The sequence below is a fragment of the Cynocephalus volans genome, chromosome 3 (assembly GCF_027409185.1).
Source record: "Cynocephalus volans isolate mCynVol1 chromosome 3, mCynVol1.pri, whole genome shotgun sequence".
Lineage (NCBI taxonomy): Eukaryota > Metazoa > Chordata > Mammalia > Dermoptera > Cynocephalidae > Cynocephalus > Cynocephalus volans.
The window spans coordinates 62388330-62403885 of record NC_084462.1 but is presented as its reverse complement, the minus strand read 5'-3'; positions in this window follow the sequence as shown (position 1 = coordinate 62403885).

The window sequence follows — 15556 nt, the reverse complement described above, 5'->3', positions numbered from 1 at the left end:
TTAAACCAGTTATTCAGTCGAATTAAAAGAAGGGTTATTGGAAGGATAGGAAGAAGCGTTGCTGAGGATGAGGTGCATTTAAGTGGATATTCTCCTGGCTCTTTGCCTCCTTTCCTTGTTACCACTGTAAGTTAAAGGTTTCAGTCTGTTTATAAGCAATATGTTGTTTTTTAAAGTTCATTTCGTTATCATCTTAATCTTGGTTTCCAATGCATTATATCAGCCATTTTCAAATTACTGTTGATAAAATGGCAAATGGTATGTAATACTGTAGGTACAGTCTTCGTAAAACTTGATATACATGTTTGTGGAGAAAGATTTGTAAAGTAGGCTCTAGTTGTGTTATTGGGGTAGGATATACTTGTGAAATAGTGGGGTATTAGCTTTCCTGACACAGCTATGGCATCTGACAGCAGTGTTCTGCTACCTTGTTTGCATATAAGACACTTTTCATTTTTAAAGTTTCTCCCGTTAATCAGTTGTGATATTCTCTAGGTTTTGAAATTCTTTCCCCAGAATTGAGATACTTTGTTCCTGCTGTCCTTCTTCCTCTTTGTTTTCTGGCCTTGCTGAGCATGATCTTGTGTAGCTCCTTACCTGTCATCTGTCTTATCGGCATTTGTTAGTAATAACTGTAATCATTTTTGCAGTGTGTATTTTAAACAGGGAGTCAAAGTTACAGATGTAACTTGCCCATGGTCATTTAGCTAAGAAGTGGCAAAGCTGAGTTAAAACATCACTTCCTGTACCCCAGCCACAAACATATCCATTCAATTACTGAGTCTTTATCAGTTAGCAAATACTTCATCTTTCCTGTCTGCCTCTTTTCATGCCAATCATGGAGTGTGTATTTTAACAGTTTTCTGGAGTAAAACAATCATTCAGCTCCTTTATAACTAATGACTTCCCATTTGACAGTGTTTGAGTTATGGGAGTGAAGACCAGGTTAGGTTAGGGTTCAAACTCTGTTGGAAGCTTAAGGCAGCTTCTCCTTTCTTCACATCACCATGCTGTGTTTCAGCCAGGTTTTTTTTTTTTTTTTTTTTTTTGCCTCTAAGCTTGCTTTTACAAAAAAGCATATTAGAAAACAGTAATACAGTATATGGAAAAACACCATATTTTCTATAGGTGTGCATGTGTGTACTTTTTAATGGGGCAATATAGTAGACTATAATCAGAAATTCCTCCTACTACAGGATACCTAAAAATATAAGGTAAAATAATAACATTCTCTTCAATGCACACGTGAGCAGAAAAGGAAGACTAAGAAGAAGAAGTTGAACACCACCCCAAAGTTTTGTCTGCCTTATAGAGATACTGCATATAAAGTATTTTAAAAATATTTAAGAAGAAAAAGAATTTGAAAATGTGAGAAAGGAAAAAGACTTCTCCAGGACCAGTATAAAGTAATGGTGTACTTGATAATGCAGACCAGTCTTCCACTGAATTTCAAATATAAAGATTCAAGAAACCCTCTGAACCTCAAGCATAACAAAAAGCCACTTAAAAAGTTATATAAAATTAATTAGAAAATAAATATAAAACATCTGCTTAAAGGCATTTGGAGAGCTAAGAAGATGGTGAAGACTTAATGGACCAGCATATGGGAGAGGACAGAGTCCCAGGGATGTAAGCCAATGTTTAATGCTGCTTTTATCTTGCAGATGTTTGCCAAGGTCAGAGGGGGTAACTGATAGACTGGTGCTTTTGACAATCTCACTTGGGCTAAAGGACATGAGTTGGAGTTTGAGGGATGCCAAGAAATTAGGACCCCAAAAAGTTATACTGTAGGGGTAAGAATGAACCAGATTTAATATTTTTCAAGCAGTTTTGCAAATATATCCAGCAAATGAATAATAACTAAGCATGTGAGACAAAACTAAATGAAGGGAGAAAAAAGTATTAAGAGAAACTGATTGAGGGACAGACTCAGAAAAAAGAGTATGGGATCCAGTTTACTTCAGTAAATGACAAGTACCCTAAGTCATTCTTTAAGGAGAGTCTTTCGGACATTGATATTATAAAACGTTTAAAAATAACTATGCTTACTATATTAAGAGAGATGAGAGTTGAGACAGAATTTAAGAAGCAAACTTAAAACTAAAGAAGCAAATGGGAGTTTTAGAACCAAAATGTACAATAGCTAAAATTGGAACTCAGTAGGTTTAAAAGGTTAGACCCAGCTAAAGAGAATAGATTGGAAGATAGGTCACGAAAAAAAAAACACTGAGGGACAGAAACAAAAAGATGGAAAATACAAAAAGGAAGATTAGGGGCATAGAAAATGCAGCGATAAATCTAATTGATAATGTCTGTAAGTTAATATAATTATTGCAGGAGAGGAGCAGGAGTTAATGGGGTAGTAATTGAGATTGCTGACCACTGTGCAGAACTGTGGAAGAATTTCAAGTGTAAAGATGTGGGAAACCCTGTGAACCTCAAGCATGACAACCACTTAAAGATGGGTCATTAAAACCTAAAGACAATTTTAAAAGCATCCTAGTTAGCTGACTTAATGCAAATGGGGGAAGCCAGGCTACAATGGAGTGTGTTTAAGAAGCTGAAGGAAAATAACTAAAACTTAGAATTCTAAACTAAGTAAAAATCCTTGAAATAAAAACATGTTCAGGCAAAACTGGAAAAATGTCAATTTACCAGCAAACCCAAGCCAGAGGAAAAACTCGGTCGGAAATACATAAATGAAGCTCGGTGAAAATAATATGTGGGTAACTTTAATGTTGACTGTGCAAACATATAATGTTGAGTTTGAAATATATATAATAGAAAATTCCATGATCATCATATAAAAGTTCTTTCATAGTTCAGGAAGAAGGTAATAAGCTTGTATAAAAATCTAGAATAACCATTAAAAGAATAAGAGTTCAACTTGTAAGCAAATGCTTATTTGCTTGGATTAATGCAAATTGATCAAGAAAATGGATGATTATTTTTTCTAAAAAGGAATGCAGGAAGTAGAACAAATAGATGATATATTCTAACCTAAATATATCAGTAATTAAAATGTAAATGGCTAAATGCTTCAATTATAGAAGATTGTCAACTTAGTTAAAAGAACAAAGCCCTATACTATTTACAAGGCACACTTCTAAAATGTAAGGATGAAGATTGAAAGAAGGAAGGGAGATGTTAAATATAAAAGAGGATTGTCTCAGTATCTGCTGCTGTGTTAGCTATCCCAAAACTTAGTGGGCTTAAAAGAATATTTCTCATGATTCTATAGGTTTGCTGGGTGCAGTTGGGCAGTTCTGCAGGATTTGTCTGGGATCAGTTGTGAGCCACATGGGAAATTAACCCATGAAAATCAGGGGCTTGCCACTTTGGTGATGTTTTCTGGGGGGTCCAGGAGTCTGGAGCATGTTGGAATATTCCTATCAAGATGAGTGCCAACTTGCTTCTTATCTTGCACTACCTCCGCTAAGAAAGGTTGTACAACACATTGTGGACTTGATTGAAATTTGAGCCTGCATAGACCACATTAAAGTGTACTGCTCTGATACATTTACTGTGTAACCCGAAAGGCTGCCAATTTTGAGTAAAGCCTAAAGCAGTGGTTCTCATTTTGTTCTAAGAACACCTTTATACATTTTTAGTAATTAAGGGCTCCAAAAACCTTTTGTTTGTATGGAATATGCTTCCTGGAATCAATATTTAGATTTTTGTAGTACCAAGTTAAATGTATCAAATTCTAAAATACTTTTCCATATTTTCTCATTCAGACTTTCAGAGCTTTTAATATCTCCAGAATATATTTTTCCATTTTCCATAAGACTCAAAAGTAAAATAAGCTATAAAAAAAAATCTAAAAAGACTGCAAAGTGAAGTAAGCCAGGCAGAGGGAAAAATACCCACGTCTTCGCTCATAAGGGGGAAAGAAGGAAGGAAAGACCACAGTGGTGCGTTGGACTTGCAGAGGGAGAGAACATACCTAGAGTTGAGAGGCGGTGTGGGTGGGAGGGAGGGAGGTCAGAGAAAGGGTGGGAGACGGGGAATAATTACAATTTGCGGTAATGGGCATGCTGATAGTATTGATCTGATCATCAGGCACAGGTGATGACAGCTTTGTGCTCCAAAAATGTGCTTAATCAATGAAAAAGATAAAAAGACTGCAAAAAGTAGATGACAGGGACTGTAATGAAGAGAGTGGTCAGAATGAGATGAGTGAGCAGGAAGCTTAGTGGATGAGCCCAGTGTGGTCAAAGACTGTAAAGACCTGGAGAAGGTAGTGCAGTCTTTTTGATGTGATATTAACCGGAAGATAGGCCTAGATGTTGAAAGAAACAAAGTGGAAGATGCATTCTACAAAGGTGAACCAAGGCTGAATGGGGAAAAATGGAAGAAAAGCAGAACGGTGAAATGTTAAACCTGTAATGACAGCCAAACAAAACTAAAAAATTTTATGTTGTTACTATAAGTAGCATATTAATTAAAATAATTAAAAACTGAGAAAAATGGCATTGTTTTACATTTTTGCAAATAGACAACTCATTCTCATATCTACTGCATTCAGTCTCTTGCTTTACATTGTTTCAGTTGAGGTATGTATAGAAAATCTGGCCTCACATGGAAAAGGTATCTTATTAGCTGTTCCAGAGAATTGTGGATATTTTTGAGACCACCAAAACAAACAGGTGTATTCTGTTAGTTTCTTAAAAGTTAATTGCAAGATGGGCTGTGAAACCATATCATAAATTTTTTTATTCTTGTTCCATTAGTTACATTTAGTCTTTGAATAAATATTTTGCTCATGTATGGTTTTGTAACAACATGCATTGGTCATTTGAAAGCATTAATTCACTGACTTATGCAAATTTTCCAAAAGTTGACATATCTCATTACAAATGTGGAAGATGCAAGGAGTTCTGAGGAAGAGTTAAATAGAATATAGATGGGCCTCTTTAGATCTGGAGTGAAGATATTTGTATCTCAGCAAAGTTCACCAAAGGGCATCCATGATAGAGAAGGCTCCTATGGGTCATTCCAGGTCACATATAAGAATACTTACAGGTGTTCTAACTATAACCCTAGCTAAGGTCTCATCACTACCAGATATGGGAGTGAGCCTTCTGACAATTGGTACCCCCAGCCTTTGAGTTCTCTCAGCTGTTGAATGGAACAGAGATGAGCTGTCCCCTCCAACTCCTACCCAACTTGCAGATTTGTGAGTCAAGTAAATGTTATTGTTTCAAGCTAAGTTGGAGTGGTTTGTCACGCAGTAATTGGTAACCCGAACACCTGGCTACTTGCCATTACTGATTGCCAAGTTTGCCAGCCCCTGGTATGGCACCATTTCCTGAGTTTACAAGCTGGTCACCTGGTGACAGATTAATTGCTTTGGACCCCATGCCATCATAAAGGGGACACCAGTTTGTCCTCACTGTAATAGGTATTCTGGATATCTAGATATGGATTTGCCTTCCCTGTCTGTAATGCATCTGCCAACACCATCTGTGGACTTAAATCTTTATTCATGGTTATTCTATATGACATTGCTTCTGACATGCCTCTTCAGCCTGAGAGAGTGGTGGAATGAGTTTTTGAAGACTCAGTTGCCATACCAGTTGGAAGATCTGAAAGACTGAGGTTCTAAATTGAAGGATACAATATATGCTTTGAATAAATGGCCCATATATGGCTATCTTCTCTCTTAATCAGAATACACAGGACTTGGAATTAATAGGTAGAAGTAGGAGTGGCCTCTCTCACTATTACAAACCAGATGTAGAATGTTTGCTTCCCATTCCTGCAACTTTGACTTGAGTTGTTTTGGAGGTTTTGGTTCCCAAGGAGAAATACTACCTCCAAGGAACATAATGGTTCAATTGAATTCTAAGTTAGATAGCCATTTTGGACTCCTCATTCCACTGAGCCAAAAAGCAAAGAAGAGAGTCTCTGTCCTGCCTGGGATGATTGGCTCAGATTGCCAAGGAGAAATTTGGGTGCTGCTACACAACGGGGGCAGGGAGGACCATGTCTGGAACCCAGAGGATTCTCTGGGATACTTCTTAGTACTTCCATGTTCCTAGGTAACATTTAATACAAAACTATAGAAACAAACACAAGACCACTGAAAACGACCAAAACCAAAAACAGCTGAGGTGCTGGCTGAGCGCAAAGGAAACATGGAATAGGCAGGAGAAAAAATATTGACTATGGCCTTGTGACCAATTATGGAAATGAGGACCATAGCAACTTTGTGTATTTTTGTCTTTATGTTATAGAATATTCAGATGGGACTGTATTTGAATTAGAGGAGTAATTAACTTTGCACAGCGAAGGATACAATGACAGTCAACACGTTCCCTTTTGGTGGAGCAGATGAGTGTGTCTTCTTTGTAGAAAGGATACTTGCCTCATTAGGCTACAACATGAAGTGTCATTGTTATTTGGTGGTTAAAATATGCATGGAAGGAAGTATGTGGATGCAGAGCATACTAAAGGGAAGACTGGGTTGGTTAAGAAGCTGTTGAGTCTCAGTTCTAAACTCTGCTCCACAATGCTGTGGCTGGGACTATAAATGTTATTTCTCCTTTGTCAGCCAGCTTCTTGTTAGTTTCTGCCAGTAGGGGTCAGTAGAGGGAGACTGGTAGGCAAGAGTTGGGGAAAAGTGTCTTCCTCCTGGTGGCCTGCTGTTCTGTCCTGTGCCTGACAACAGCTGTTGGTTCCAGTCTCCATTCCGGGGGAAGAAGGGGCACTCTCGTAAGCAGTCCCATCCTGCCCCATCAGAGGTTCCAGCACCAACCAGAAAGTACAGTTCTGCTTTTATTCTGCCTCCACCTCATTGTAACTCATATATCACCTTCTGGGGGTGGAATTGCCCAAGTTGAGAGGTAGCAGTCTCTCCTACCTATAGTCATCAAATCTCTACTTTTTCCAGATGGAGGAAGGAGATTACAAAAAGGCAAATGGCCAAGTCTTGTTTTGCTGAGGCAAGATGTTTTGACGGACTATTTGATTTTTAAAAACACAATTGTGGTTATATTATTTTGATTTTTTGAAAAGCTTTATAAGATGTGTATTCTGGTTATCTTTTGCTCTACTAACAAACTATCTCACAACTTTCTAGCTTAAAATAACCATTTTATTTTGCTCATTTGATTTTGCTGAGTTATGAATCCAGGTCAGGCTTGGCTGGGCAATTTGTCTTTGATCTATTTGGTGTCAGCTGCTGTGGCTGGAGCTGGAGGATCTGCTTCCAGGAGAGCGTCTTCACTTGTAAGTCTAGTACCTCCTTGGCCCTTCTTCCCTTCATACAGCATCTCATCCATCCTCCAGGGCTTCTCTGCAAGGTTTGGGCTCTAATGCTGTGACATGTCAGCCTCCGGGTAGTTGGCTTCTGACATAGTGTCTCAGGACTCCAAGAGCAAGGGTTCCAAGAGACAGGAAGTGGAAGCTGCCACGCTGTTGAAGGGCTATGCTTGAAAGCGCTATTTTTTATTGGTCACAGAAGTCACAGAGTTCGTCCAGATTCAAGGGTAGGGGACACAGACTCTACTTCTCAATGGGAGGAGTGTCAGAGAATGTGAGGCCAATTTGAATCTACTGCAAGTGTAACCCCAGTGAAACATTCTGGGATGGAGGGGACTGTTTTGTCCCTGAAATGACCTGTTTTTGCCTGAAGTTAGGGTGGGAGGAGCAGTAGGGTAACTCATGAAGATACTGTTAGTCAGATATGCTCAAATATTTTTTAAAGTTTCTTAAAGGAGAACTCATTGAAATTCAAAAATAAGTAAATAAATCTACAATAACTTTTAAAGATCGTAGGAGATGGGCCGACCCCGTGGTGCACTCAGGAGAGTGCGGCACTGGGAGCGCAGCAGTGCTCCCGCCGCGGGTTCGGATCCTATATAAGGATGGCCGGTGCGCTCACTGGCTGAGCGCGGTGCGGCTGGTCACAAAGAGACAAAAAAAAAATAAAAATAAAGATCGTAGGAGAGAGCACCTTTGAATGTCCCAGCTTTCAAATTCAGTCCCTTGCCAAAAGCAGAATCATCTTGGTCTTTAGTTCATTGGTTGGCTTCTATTGGTTTTCCTGAATAATTTTGACCTATTGTTTGTATCATCTCAGCTTATTTAGTAACACACAACCAGGGTTCATTAATCATGATATTGCCTGTACAGTCTGCTACAGTCAAGGGGTTGATCTATAGAAACAATAAGACTAGGAAGGGATTTGTCCATTCCCTACTTCTAGGCATGCAGATGACAAATGTCTGCAAGACTGTCTTGTCTTCTTTATTGGAAAAGTCCAGGGAAAGAATCTATCATTTCTCTGTGCTGGAGTTAGGTATGATGTTATTTACTATATTTTGGTCATTACATACTTTTAAAATTTACCCTTTTTCCTGATGTAAAAACAGTATATAATTCATTAGAGAAAATTTGAATAGAGACCCATCAGGTTGGTGAAAGTTAAAAAAGCAGTGCTGCCATGTCTTGTAGGGATGTAGAGAAAGGGTACTCATTATGGATGGTAGAAATGTGAATTATTAGAACCCTTTTGGAATGCGATCTGGTAATATCTATAAAAAAGGAAAATTCGAGTGCCCTTTGACCCTCTGTACTAGTTAGGATTTGGTCAGGCTGTGAGGAATACAAAAACTCAAGTTAACAGCAGCTTAAACAAGGTAAAAATCTGTTTTTTCCTCTTCTATTCTTAAAGTCTGGAGATAGGATGTCCAGGTATAATGCTATGGGGCCAAGGACCCAGGCACCTCTTTTTGTGGTTGCATCCACAGTTTCCATTCCCAGGGCCACCTTTTGCTGAATCTTATGTCACAGGGTTTGCACTGCAAACATCAGGAAGTGAGGGGGAGAGAAGGAAGCTTCCCTTCAAGGCGAGTCTGTTCTCTGTTTCAGTTCCAACTGGGTATTGCAATTCAGCTCTGGCATTGACCACCTGGAGTTAGCTCAGACCTCACAAGTTAAACGGCATGGTCACCAACAAGACAGCCCTTACTTTAGGTCCCCAGGCCACCTTCACTTCTTTTTTTTTTTTTTGTCTTTTTCGTGACCGGCACTCAGCCAGTGAGTGCACCGGCCAGTCCTATATAGGATCCGAACCCGCGGTGGGAGCGTCGCCGCGCTCCCAGCGCCACACTCTCCCAAGTGCGCCACGGGCTTGGCCCCCACCTTCACTTCTGACCAACTGGCTATAAAATCAGAGGTTTCTATGACCCTCTCAGGTTCAATAATTCACTAGAATAACCCGGGAACTCAAGAAAATACCCCTCCACTCCCTGCCAAAAATATAAAATTGCAACTGTGTGAAGTTCTGTGAGGGCCTACAAGAGGGGACTTGTGTTCCTCGGGGAGGTCAGGGAAGGCTTCCCTGAGGAGGGGATGCTCGAGTTGAGATCCGATGCATGAAGTTAATCAGGCAGAAGGAACAGCCTGTGCAAAGTCTCCATGCCAGGAAGGAGCATGGGACATAGAAGGACTGAGAAGTCCAGTGGGTCTGAGTCATCTCAGGTCCAGCAAGAAAGCAGAGACTGTATTTTAGTTCCCAGTGTCTCCTGTGCTTGCTCCTTAATTGGCTCAAACTTTACAAGGTTGTTTATCACCTCCAGACTTCTAATTACAAAAGATACATGTACTTTGTTGAAAGAATCTCAAATAATCCAGAAATCTACTGATTCTTCTTCCTCATGCCTATTCTGGGTTAAATACTGTTAACAGTGTGGTGCAAGTCCTTCCAGACCTTTCCCTGTAGGCAGTGTGGCTGAGTTTCACTGGGGCCAGAGCAAAGGGAAGAAACGCAGTGCCAGCCCAGAGGAGGGAGGACAGCAATCGCTACAAATGACACGAGTACTCAACTGTTTCCTGCTGGCAGTTGATAAGTTCGATTGTCACGAAATGGGGTGGAAATCTCTGCGCCTGGGGTTGCTTGGCTGGGTGGTCCCCACACCCTTTCAGGGAAAATCTGGTTATGGAAAGCTGCAAAAATGAAACCAAAGGGAAAGTAGTCTTTACAAGTATTGTTTGTTTGTTTTTGTGGCTGGCTGATAGGAGTATTGTTTATATTTTGATATTTAGAATATTGGGAGTAGAAAAAATAGGAATTGAAAATGAGGAAGAAGAAATATTAGAAGTTGATGGTTTCAGAATGGATGCATGTGCTTTGTAAATGCAGCCTTCAGAGAGAGAGAAGGGCAGCTGAGCCTGGGGTATGATTCTTGCCCCTGGGACAGGGGCTCAGGGTAGAGGTGGTGGTGTCTCCAGGGGTGATTAAGGGTGAAGAAACCTCTGAGTGTGTGTGTAATGTGTAAAGAAGGGGGATGTTTGGTACATCATTGATCTGGTGCCCTCTGGCATGAAGTTACCATGGGCAGAGCCAAAGGCACATCATTCTGGTGCTGGCTTTGCAGAGTCCCCTTGGTGGTCCTGAGCAACAGAGGTAGCATGCTTTTCACATGCTTGCAACATAGGTGAGGGCTATGTGGTTTCATTCAGGGACTAAATCATCCTGCCCTTTCTGGTCCCAGAGCTGGAGACACAAAGATGCCTGTTCTGGGTAGATTGATCTGGGACCCTAGATGTTCCCACCAGCTTGGGATGATTGCTCAAGCCTTTATCTCCATAAGCAAGGAGTCTCATTCCTCCCTCTTGAGCGCCCCTCCCCTGGTTATCCAAGAATTCAGGGACCAGTCCTCCTTGTAAAGCCAGGCTGGTTGGTACAGCCACTGTGGAAAACAGTATGGAGTTTCCTTAGAGAACTAAAAATAGATCTATCTTACTACTCAGCTATCCCAATACTGGGTATATACCCAAAGGAAATGAAATCAATACATCAAAAAGACACCTGCACTCCCATGTTCATGACAACACTATTCACAATAGCCACGAGATCTGAACCATGAAGATGTAGAAAATCATAACAGACCAATAACAATAAAGGAGATTGAAGCTGTTATCAGAAGGCTCCCAACAAAGAAAAGCCCAGGACCAGATGGATTCACAGCAAAATTTTACCAAACATTCAAAGAGGAATTGACACCGATTCTTTACAAACTACTCCAAAAGATTGAAACAGACGCAAATCTCCCAAACTCATTCTATGAAGCAAACGTCATCCTGATACCAAAACCAGGTAAAGATATAACCAAAAAAGAAAACTACAGGCCGATATCCTTGATGAATATAGATGCAAAAATCCTCACTAAAATACTAGCAAACAGAATACAGCAACACATACATAAAATTATTCACCACGATCAAGTGGGATTCATCCCAGGGATGCAAGGTTGGTTCAACATACATAAATCAATAAATGTGATACACCATATTAATAAAATCAAACACGAGGACCATATGATCATCTCTATAGATGCTGAAAAAGCATTTGATAAAATTCAGCACTCATTCATGACAAAGACCCTCTATAAGTTAGGTATAGATGGAAAGTATCTCAACATAATTAAAGCCATAGATGATAAACCCACTGCCAATATCATCCTGAATGGGGAAAAGCTGAAAGCTTTTCCTTTAAGAACAGGAACTAGACAAGGATGCCCACTCTCACCACTCCTATTCAACATAGTGTTGGAAGTACTAGCCAGAGCAATCAGAGAAGAGAAGGAAATAAAGGGCATTCATATTGGAAAAGATGAAGTCAAACTGTCCCTGTTTGCAGATGACATGATCCTATATGTCGAACAGCCTAAAGCCCCTACAAAAAAACCCTTGGAGTTGATAAATGATTTCAGCACAGTAGCAGGATACAAAATCAACACACAAAAATCAGTAGCATTTCTTTTCTCCAATAGTGAACATGCAGAAAGAGAAATCAAGAAAGCCTGCCCATTTACAATAGCCACCAAAAAAATAAAATAGGAATTGAGTTAACCAAGGATGTGAAAAATCTCTATCATGAGAACTGCAAACCACTGCTGAGAGAAATTAGAGAGGATACAAGAAGATGGAAAGATATCCCATGCTCTTGGACTGGAAGAATCAACATAGTGAAAATACCCATACTACCCAAAGTGATATACAAATTCAATGCAATCCCTATCAAAATTCCAATGACATTTTTCTCAGAAATGGAAAGAACTATCCAGACATTTATATGGAATAACAAAAGACCACGCATAGCCAAAGCAACACTGAGTAAAAAAAAATAAAGCTGGAGGCATAACACTACCTGACTTTAAACTATACTACAAAGCTATAATAACCAAAACAGTATGGTACTGGCATAAAAACAGACACACCCATCAATGGAATAGAATAGAGAATCCAGAAATCAACCCACACATTTACTGCCATCTGATCTTTGACAAAGGCACCAATCCTATACACTGGGGAAGAGACTGCCTCTTCAGCAAATGGTGCTGGGATAACTGGATATCCATATGCAGGAGAATGAAACTAGACCCATACCTCTCACCATATACTAAAATCAACTCAAAATGGTTTAAGGATTTAAATATACACCCTGAAACAATAAAACTTCTTAAAGAAAACATAGGAAAAACACTTCAGGAAATAGGACTGGTCACAGACTTCATGAATATGACACCAAAAGCATGGGCAACCAAAGGAAAAATAAACAAATGGGATTATATCAAACTAAAGAGCTTCTGCACAGCAAAAGAAACAATTAACAGAGTTAAAAGACAACCAACAGAGTGGGAGAAAATATTTGCAAAATATACATCTGACAAAGGGTTAATATCCAGAATATACAAGGAACTCAAACAACTTTACAAGAAAAAAACAAGCAACCCAATTAAAAAATGGGCAAAAGAGCTAAGTAGGCATTTCTCTAAGGAAGATATACAAATGGCCAACAGACATATGAAAAAATGTTCAACATCACTCAGCATCTGGGAAATGCAAATCAAAACTACACTGCGATACCATGTCACCCCAGTTAGGATGGCTAAAATCCAAAAGACTCTGAACGATAAATACTGGCGAGGTTGCGGAGAAAAAGGAACTCTCATACATTGTTGGTGGGACTGCAAAATGGTGCAGCCTCTATGGAAAATGGTATGGAGGTTCCTCAAACAATTGCAGATAGATCTACCATATGACCCAGCTATCCCACTGCTGGGAATATACCCAGAGGAATGGAAATCATCAAGTCGAAGGTACACCTGTTCCCCAATGTTTATCGCAGCACTCTTTACAATAGCCAAGAATGGGAACCAGCCCAAATGTCCATCATCGGATGAGTGGATACGGAAAATGTGGTACATCTACACAATGGAATACTACTCAGCTATAAAAACGAATGAAATACTGCCATTTGCAACAACATGGATGGACCTTGAGAGAATTATATTAAGTGAAACAAGTCAGGCACAGAAAGAGAAATACCACATGTTCTCACTTACTGGTGGGAGCTAAAAATAAATAAATAAATTCACACACACACACACACACAACCGGGCCGGGGGGGGGGGGGGGGGAAGAAGGCATAACAACCACAATTCCTTGAAGTTGATATGACAAGCATACAGAAAGGACATTGTTGGGTGGGAGGGAGGAGAGGGAGGAGGGAGGGAGGTTTCGGTAATGGGCCACAATAATCAAGCACATTGTATATCGACAAAATAAAATTTAAAAATTAAAAAATAAATAAATAAACCAACCAACCAACCAAACAAAAAAACAATAGCCACAAGATGGAATCAATCTAAATGCCCATCAGTGAATTAAGGAATAAAAATACTGTGGTTTATATACACAATGGAATACTATTCCTCCATAAAAAGAAATGATATGCTGTCATTTACAGCAACATGGATGGAACTGGAAACCATCATGTTAAGTGAAGTAAGTCAGGCACAGAAAGACAAATACCATGTGGTCTCACTCATTCACTCATATGTGGAATCTAAAAAAAATTTTCTGTAGAAAGAATAATGGGGGCCGAGCCCGTGGCGCACTCAGGAGAGTGCGGCACTGGGAGCGCGGCAACGCTCCCGCCGCGGGTTCGGATCCTATATAGGAATGGCCAGTGCACTCACTGGCTGAGTGCCGGTCACGAAAAAGACACACACACACACAAAAAAGGAAAGTAGAGTAATGGTTACCGGAGGCCAAGAGGGGAGGGGAGTGGAGGAGAAGGGGTGGACTAACAGGTACAAAACTATGCTATCTATCCTAAGAATCACTGTGCAGTATATGCATGTATTGAAACAACACCCTGTGTACCCCCAAAATAAAAATAAATAAAATTGATTGACAAAAAAAAAAAGTCATATTGGGAGACCGGAAAGTTCGATGTGAGTGCTAATTGACCATGGTGGCCACAAGGTGTCGCTGTTGTAAGGGTCTCCCCACAATCCATGGGCTCAACCCACTCTGTGGGGACACTTGCAGAGGGCTGAGGTGGCATCCCACTCTGGTGTCCTGAAGCTACTCCTTTCTTGGCCATTATATGTTCAGCCATTATGCCTTAGAGCAGGACATCCGCCAGGGTTTCTAGGTCTGCAGGGGCTTCACTCAGCCCTACTCGGTGTGGGAACCTAGCCACTGTGAACCTTTAGATCTTAAACTTGGGTCAACCTCTAGAATCTCTTCCTTTTCCTTCTGGGGGAGTTCCTTAAAGGTCTTTCCTGACTTGCACCTGCTTCAGCACCACCTCCGACCATCCTGATGGCTGTTCTTGACTTCAACCTCTGGGTTTCTGTGCAAATTGGGCCACCTTACACCCTGGAATCCTGGGAGAGGCAGTCTTTGCTGAACTACACACAGCAAGGTGGAGATCTTGTTTATAGCCTTTCCCCAGAGCAACTTATACTGGTTTTATATTCACATAACCATGGGAGGCTGGTCAGTAAATACTGGAGACTTAAATATTCTTTCATTCTACATTTGAATAATTTCTTTAAAATAATTTAAAAATATACCAAGAACAATAAAAATAAAAAGCATCCCATAATATTACCTTTCAGATACTTGCTTGCATCAGGCTCCCAGCGAAAGAAAGGTCACACTCAGCTGAGTAATTTGAGGGATAGTTTACTATAGGACTTGTTTACCAAGGGCAGACAGGAGGAGGGAAACCACCAGGTATAGATGGTGCTGAGCTATCACTTCTTGGCCTGAACAGCAGGGCTAGGACTCCTAAGAGCAAAGAAATTTTAAATTATGTACATTTAAAGTTTCTAAGAATCTTTAGGATTCCAGACCCTCTCTGGAGAGGCAGCAGAGGGAGGGGTGGAGAACAGACTCTGCAGCTGGAGGGCTGTGACTCCTGACTCTGCCACTTACTGATTTTCTGATTTGGGGCAAGTTGCTTAACCAAACTGTGCCTCACTTTCCTCATCTGAAAATCGGGATCATAATAGTATCTACCTGAAAGGGTTACTGTGGAGAGTGAGCATGCTGTACATTTCTTAGTGCAGTGCCTGGCCAATAAAATGTGTCTGTTAAATCAGTTTGAAAATGTCAGTGTATGAGGCCAGTTGATCAACCTGCTAACTCACAAGAAGGAAGGACCTCTCCCTTGCCCTTTGTTACAGGCCGGAGGCCAGCATGTCCTTAGGCTATAAAAGCCCTTCAGGGGTGTAGGGAAAACATTCTT